This window comes from Poecilia mexicana, unplaced genomic scaffold (assembly GCF_051168715.1).
Source record: "Poecilia mexicana isolate PSO_F unplaced genomic scaffold, ASM5116871v1 scaffold_12, whole genome shotgun sequence".
Taxonomy (NCBI): Eukaryota; Metazoa; Chordata; class Actinopteri; order Cyprinodontiformes; family Poeciliidae; genus Poecilia; species Poecilia mexicana.
The window spans coordinates 4,703,196-4,711,243 of record NW_028263381.1 but is presented as its reverse complement, the minus strand read 5'-3'; the positions used below and the strand labels follow the sequence as shown (position 1 = coordinate 4,711,243).

The window sequence follows — 8,048 nt, the reverse complement described above, 5'->3', positions numbered from 1 at the left end:
GGAGGAGGGTCTTAGCGCTGTCAATCACTCTGCACAATGGCATGGTAGAAAAACAACTCAGGAAAAGCATTCATCCGCTGCTGTGGTCGCTGTGCTAACTTTGGTGAGCCAGCTGTAGCTTGGCAAAAAGAGCAGGGGGAGGGTGAAAACAAGAGTGATTGAGAGCGCTAAGACCCTCCAGCATACTTGCGACACACCCAAACGTTAGCGATCGCTATGTTCTTATTCTTCTAAGAAACATCCGAAAGTGCTCTTATGCTAGCTTCAGCTAGCTGTTTATTTCTCTCTCTTTTTGGACGAGTTCTGATCCTCGAGCGCCCTCTGCTGGTAGCTTCTTTAGTAGAAACTGTTATTGCAGCAATTGGGTAAAATGCTGTAAAAACAAGCAATCGTTTCTCAATAGATCCCTTGTACGAAGCAAACCGTGGAAGAAGAGACTGGTTTTTACCAGGCCAGGTTGGAACCAAAACATTTGGATAATTGAAGTCAACTATCTAAAAAATAGGAGCCAGTTGCTTTTTCACATAAAATTATGTTTGTTTGGATAGTTTTTTGCTTAAGCAATGCCATCGTTGAAAACTGCTTTCCGTGTCTCAGGTTATTTTTATCTGATCTGTTTCAGATCTGAAAACAGCAGAAATCTGTAAAAGTTGCTACAGAGTAGCAGCGATTATATTTTAAGAACGCCATGCGAAGGACGGACAAGTGGCTGCCATCCTTGAAACCCCTTCTGGTATGTCCGCAGCGAAGGCCTCGGTCGGCGGTGAAGAGGGACTGGAATTCCAAACAAGATGGCGTCTGTCTGCGCCCCCTGCCTGTGAAAACAGTTTCAAATCAGGCCGACCGACCAGTCAGGAATGTGTTGAACCTCCGTCCTTGAAAGGAGATCCGATTGCTCATCGCACCTCGTAAAGACGGAAGTCCTTGACGGCTCTTTTACAACAATTGGGGGCAACCAGAGAGAAAGAGCTGGGAATGTTCAGGAGCCGCCGCAGAACGGCAGACAATGAAAGGCGAAGGAGGCGGGTTTTTTAAGGTGTCTCTTGTCAGGATGGGAGGAGACACCAGTCTGTTCATCACCAGGCATATGCAGACACCAGATGAGCAAAAACACATGACCGTGTTATTTGTTTGACAAAAACATCTTGGCAGCTTTTCCAAGTCATTACTCCTCCGTCTCCATGCTTCACAGTCGGTATAAAATCTTCCTGCCTTTATGACACATTATGGTTTGTTTTTTTTTTTCAAACTCACAAATTTTAAATGGCCATGGTTTTTCTAAACCAGTGCTCTAGTTTTGAAAGAACTGACTTGCTTTTGGGAAACATTTTAAGGTTTTGTCTTTTTCTTTATCGACATGAAAAAAAATGTAATGAGTTGCACCATCCCAGTCCATCCTAATTTAGCAGCACGCACATGGCACGATTGACTGTGCTAAGACCCGCCTCCAGCCTCTGATTGGTTGCTTCCAGTTAGCAAGGTGGACAAACTCAATTTTTTCCCCACAGATTATCTGTCCCGTACTGTACTGTCACAACATGGTGACGGTTTCAACAAATATGTATAACAATTTCTGTCTTTTTTTTAAACTAAAGTTACATACTGCAGCTATAGGGAAAATAAGAAGGCATTTTCCTGGGCATTCTGGGTAAATCACTGCAGCCCAGAGATTCAAAGTCCACTCAGATCTCACACAGATGACTGATTCGTCGTCTGTGTGAGCCGAAGTACTTTCACTGGAGACCACTGTTGTTCCGCTCTGACTCTCGAGCCGAAGGTCAGTCGGAGTAACAATGATCCCAGGAACTTCTGATAACATCAAGGCTGTTGTTCCTGACAATACCAACATTTGTTTATGCAGAAACTCCCTGATTGAGTCATGAGACTTCCCTTGTGTTTACACAGCATTCAAACCCCACTGACCGACAAGCAGGAATAAGAGGGCACTGGGAGGCCTGGCACCAGTTGCTCCCCTCCTAGTCTCAACACTCTCAAAATAGTCCACTCAACTCTCCTTCACGGCCGTGTAAACGGTAGCTGGAAGCACAAAAGTTTTTGTTTCGCACCATTCTTATTACCCGAGCCGGTGCCGACCTCCAATTTTTCCGTCACATAATTCTATTGAATTAGGCCAAAGTAGAGGATGGAAGACGACGGAGCCATAAACACTCGAGGAAACAAAGCGAAGTTTGGCAGACATGTTGGACGTCAGTCGAAGGAACCTTCAGCATGTGAACAATCTGCACTGAACGCCGCCGCTGTTCCTCAGCTGCTAGCTTCCCAATAGGAAGGAGGTTAAAAGATGGATTTAGAGAGCGGCATGAAGGCCTTCTCGTTTCACACGCAAACTAAATCTGGTGATGAGTCACCTTTTTTGAACAACTGTTTAAAAAAACAAAACAAAAAAAATCAGCAAAGTGAGTTGATATAAGCTGTAATTTGATTATGGACTCAGTCATCAAATTACACTTAAAGGTGAATCTGAGTTGACATGTATCAACCCAAAATGCAAATACGAATCTCACAGTTTGTTTTCTGCTTGCTAACTCTACAAATTTACACTAAAGACAGTCATGGTGGGCTTAAATGAAACCCTTCAAAACTATAACCAGCTGTTATCTGACTATTCTGGTGCAAGCGCTGCTGCTATTCTCCAATACATGTTATCTTTCATTAAAGAGAAACTAATTTCTTAATGACAAATGCTTTACAAAAATGGCTACAGCAGCATACATTGGTCATATTTTACCACAGTGGGATATCTAATGCTAAAATGTAACAAAAAATAAAAAATAAAAAAATGAAAAAGTGCAAAAATGAGTGGATTGATGTATTTCTTGTATTTATTTATTTATTTATTTATTTTTCTTATCAGTTTTACCTGCTCAACAATAAACACAACTTTTAAAAAATCTGTATATTGTTGACCTTTTTTTTTTTTTTTTTTTTTTTTTTTGACCAATCCTGAGTTGTGGTCAGGGGCCAAACAAAATCATTTCAAGGGCCACAAATGGCCCCCGGGCCACACTTTGGACGCTCAATTCAGAGTAACGATACTCCATAATAAAATTACTAGAGTAAAAGTAAAATGAACAACATTGTAAAAAAAAATACACTTCAAAAATACTTTTTCCCTAAACGTTACTCAAGTAAATGTAACGACCAGTTAGTACGCAAATCTGCCTTTTAGCAACACTTAGTTCTGTTATTATTCCTCCATTTTCAGAAGTAACAAAACTGAATCCTGTTAAACTGAAAGAACACAAACATTTTATGTCGGCGCCTTGTAGCGACATTAAATAGATCCTCTATTGACGAGGGATCCGGATCCAGAGGCTGGTGGATGGGGGGGAGGGCTCTACCGGGTCACCCAGTCAGTCAGTCAGTCAGCAGAGTCTGGCTGGACAGACAGGAGGCGGACCGAGCCATTCATTCTTCAGCGAGCCGCGGACAAAACGTGGAGGAGGATGAAGACAGCCTGACGACGAGAAAAGTCACGCCATAACCAAGTCCCGGTCGTCAAACCCGACACTTTTAATTCAAACAGAGAAAGTGGAGAAGAACTTTGAGCCTTCGCAGGGATCAGAGGGCGTCTCGTTCCTCACTGTTCCACGTAAGTATGCGCGTCTGAAGGGAAATGTTTCCAAACTTCTTCTTTAACTTTCCGTCTGTGGCAACAATATAGACCTCTCCTCTTTTTTTAACCCCCTGTAGCTTTCAATCGGCGTAGATATGGTATTTTATGCCTCAGTGTATCCACTTTGCTGGCTGCGTGATTTTGAAGGGAAACGCGTGGCAGGAAAGCCGAGCGAACTGATGCGGTGCCAAACAATGCAAAGGCTAAACTTACGGATCCATCAGAAACGCTTTAGGGTTTAACGGGAACGATACAAATCAGGACGATTTGAAACGATTCCGATAATCATAAATAGGACATCTTTATATTTGCCGACTCGTATTATTTTCCCTTGTGTGCTGTCATAAAGTAAAACACATAGATATAAACAAACAAAAAAAATGATATAGTCTTTGAACAAAAGTAAAAGATGTGTATTTTAAATGCAAAGAACATGTTTAAATAAATAAATAAATAAATAAATATATATATATATATATATATATATATATATATATATATATATATATATATATATATAAAGTCTATATGTGATTTAGTTCAAAGTCAACTTAAATCAATTGAATTTATTCCGACAATCAAATAACATTGTTATGAAAAAGTCTTCAGGTTTAGACCGTTTTTGCTTTTTTTGTGTGTCACATTAAATATTTCAAATACCAATCTAATTTTAATATCATACAAAGACATGCTGAGTGAGTATATTCAAGATGCAATGTTCGAATGATTATTTCATTTATGAAGCTGAAAAGATCTTTGGAGTTTAATTTAAGTAGCCACACCCAGACCTGATTAATGCCAGACCCCTAGATTAGAGAAACTGGACCTCTCTTCTCTCAGTTAAGGTCAGTCAATTCATTTCAAGAACACCTGATTTATCCCAATGGGAAATTAAATGTTGTCGTAATTCAAATCTGGTCCAAGTGTCTTCAAAGAGTTGTTGTGGATGGTGTTGATGTAGGTAGCAAGACTTGCTATGAACCTGAGGGAGCTTCTGACTGAAGGTTGTTGCTGTATGACGATCTCATGACTGCTACAACATGCTAATAGCTCAATATCCAGGCAGTAGAGACAATATGCCACAGTAATACGTCCTCTTAGTACTGCTGATCTCTGTCTGGCTGTACGGTCAGAAATCCAGGCAGAGAGACGTTGAAGTTGGGGTTATGACCCTTTGTTCGATTGGAGAAACGATTTGAACTTCCTCCTTCTCTCTCTCTGCTCATTGGTCCTGCTCTCTGTCTGGGAACCTTGTCTTTCAAAGCCTCTGGAATTCGGGGTCGTAGTTTAGGTATCATGTGAGCTTTTGAGATGCTAATCAGCTGCTCCCGGTCACGATTTAACAACAACAAAACAGAAAAAGGAGACTGGGCAAAAATGTCACCCGCTGAAAAGTTGCAAAGTGAAAACTGCCGCTCACCCTAAAGATCACAAAGACTCGTCTCACATTTCCCAAACAGGATCACGATCTCCGAGACTTTTTTTTTTGAGAGAATACTCTGTGGACGGATAAGACTGGATTACATCCGACAGGAAGCGAACATCACATCAACAATCAGACATGGCGGTGGCAATGTGATTGTCTGGGGTTGCGATCGACTTGCAACAGCTGATAGAACCACAAATTTTCCTCTCTACCAGGACGCTCCAAAGGAAAATGTGAAGTTTCTGACCTTAAGCAGAGGAAAACTTGGGTTGTGAAGTAGGACAATGATCCAAAAAACACCACATATAAATGGTGAAAGGGAAAAAAAAAAAAAGGAAGGTGGAGTGGCCAAGTTGAGGTCTGGACATAAATCTAATTGAGATGCAGTGGCATGACCTTGAACGGGCTGTTGATGCTGAGAGTACAGCGCAACTAGTTATTAAGTTTACAGGGCAATTTCTTTTTTTCACACGGCACAAAGACTCTCTTCTCTCGGTAAATGAAAATCCTCGTTTGAAAACAGCTTTTTGTACTTTCTCAGGTTGCCTCATTAGACGAAACCCCTAACAAGGCAACGGGAAGCTACTAATTTATCAGCTATTATTTAAGCTATAAAACAAGCAAATCTTTTTGTCTTTTTTTTTTTTAAGTGATGCCTTCCAGGAAAATCGTCTTTATCCTCAAACACCTGCATGTGTCAGAAGGCATATTAATGGTTTAAGGTTGCTGCTCTGCTATGGCTTCAGGGGAAAGTCTGTCCCTAATGTCCCTTCTTGTTTTTTAAGCGTGCTTAAAAAAACTGTAATTGTTTTGTTGTTGTCACGTTTGCAGCTGTGAAATTAAAGCGCTGCAGCAGTAAAAGTGTGGTCTTGCGCTTGTAACAGTAATTAGCTACAACCTATTTGTGATTTCTCTACTTAAAGGAGAGCAATTCAGCTAGTCGAGTCCGAGATTAAAATCTCGGTTAAAGATAGCACGGTCAGTAGCTGGGAGAAATTTGAGATTGCCTGTTGTACCTCAAGGCTCTGTGTTTGGCCCATTAGAAATCCCAAAGCTTTTCTTCACTTAACCTGCAAAAAAAAAAAAAAAAGGATAAATACACACATTTCTGTCTTTCAATCAGCAGCCTAGTTGCGTGAATCCAATTGGAAGAGTTCATTTTATCTTCTTCTCCTTTCACGTGGTTCTTCAAGGGTCTGTGTTTGGTCCATTAAAAATCCCAAAGCCCTCCTCCACCTAACCTGCAAGAAAAGCACAAACACACACATTTCTCTCTCTCCAGCAGCAGCCTGGAACTGCAGATGCGTCGGAAAAGTCAATTTTATCTTCTTCTTCTCCTTCTTCAAAGCAAGGAAAAAGGATTACCAACCTCCTCCTTTGCTTGGTTCAGATGATGCAGTCAGCGTTGCTTTGACTACACTTTACAAAAAATAAAATAAAACCCATGAAACAAACAGATTTTTAACTGCGATTCTGTTCAAACAAACCGCATCGTCTGCTTCTTTGTGCCTCTTTGAATTTTAAGGGAAAGCTTTTGTCACAAGTCCAGGATCTTGGTTACGTTTATGGGGGCTGGTCAGTGCACGATTCCGGGACGGGAGACTATTTTGAGTGAATGATTTCAGCTAAATATCAAGCACTTCTTTGACTCCCTAATACCTATGGGTCTACAGACGGGAATGAGACCTGGGACCCGACCGGCGGCTGATTGAAACCAAAACCGAGACCACAGTGTCGCCATGACCAAAGTGTGAAATCCACTAATTGAATGTCTGCTCCTGTGGCAGAAAGGTTAACCTAAACGACTCCAGTCAACTGGAGTTAAACATCTGGAATGTAGTTTTTTGTTTTTTGAAGCAAAAACCCCACGGTGGATATCTTTCCATGGAAATGGACCTGATAACAAGGCTCATTCATTTGCATCACACGTCCTCAAACTACTGAGACGAGAGTTAGCTTCTGATTTTATTATAAGCACTTCTCCAGGTCATTAGCTCATCCCTTGGAAGTGCTTTTTGTGTCAATAAAACAATTAGCAAGAGAAGCTAGGGGTTTTTTTTCTTTTCTTTTCTCATGGAACCTTCAAAACACAGTTTTTATGTTACCCGTAGGATTGTTTATTTGCTTGTAAAAGTGACGTAATGCCAGGAAGAGAACTCTTACTAATCCAGAGTTGGGTCACATTACGTCAATTTTTTTTTTCCTCTTAAAGAGTCTATGGAGAGTTTTTTCCACAGAGTTAAAAGCTGCTGTGTGTCAGACTTAGTTGTTTTTTTAATGGAATCACTTCATAGAAATGACGCTTGACCTCTCAGACATCTGAGACACATTATTTAGTGTTTTGGTTCTCGTCCTGTTAAGCTGTCACAGTTTTTGTTCGGCTAAACTTAAAAGCAACTTTGCCGAATGATCTGACATAGGGTAGTTTGAAACTATCTTCTAAGATTATAGCAATACGTCAAACAGTGGTGGTTAAACAAGCTAGCAGCGAAAGCTAAGAAGGATATAGTTTAGCTAGAAGCCTCACATGGGGATAGAAATGTTTGTGATTGGTGGCTTTCCATCTCTGACCACAGTCGGATCTCTGATTTGGGAATGACGTCACACACTACGTGTGGAATACAATTTACATATGCTAACCGTTGTGCCCCATGGCTAATTTCTGTTAGCAATACAAGCATAACAACAATTGTTTGTTCGACATTTTGCTCTCTCAAACACTCGAGATAAAACGAGATATTATAGATAGAGGGTCTTAAACTTGACACCCTTTTTATAAATTCTTCAGACTCTTATTTTGATGTAAAGAAAGAAGTTTTTTTTTCTATTTTGCCTGGTTTGTGAACAGAGGCTACTAAAGACCTCTTGTCGGTCAGTCTAACAACACTCAGGCATAAAAAACATTGAAGGAGTTGCCACCCGGTTTAAATTGACAGAATGAGAGAATGCCAAAAACTAGATGACAAAAGTCTTCAGTCTGGTGCT

General features: G+C 40.6%; 1 protein-coding gene across 2 annotated transcripts in view; it reads left to right on the top strand.

The window, feature by feature from the left end:
- The first annotated feature begins 1,981 nt into the window (after window positions 1–1,981).
- Window positions 1,982–8,048, top strand: part of lhfpl2a (LHFPL tetraspan subfamily member 2a) — a 48,606-nt gene continuing 42,539 nt past the window's right edge. For both annotated transcript variants that reach the window (XM_014984353.2, XM_088010790.1), the window contains exon 1: window positions 1,982–3,613. The gene's annotated coding sequence lies outside the window, so the exon portion shown is untranslated. The remainder of the gene's footprint in view (window positions 3,614–8,048) is intronic.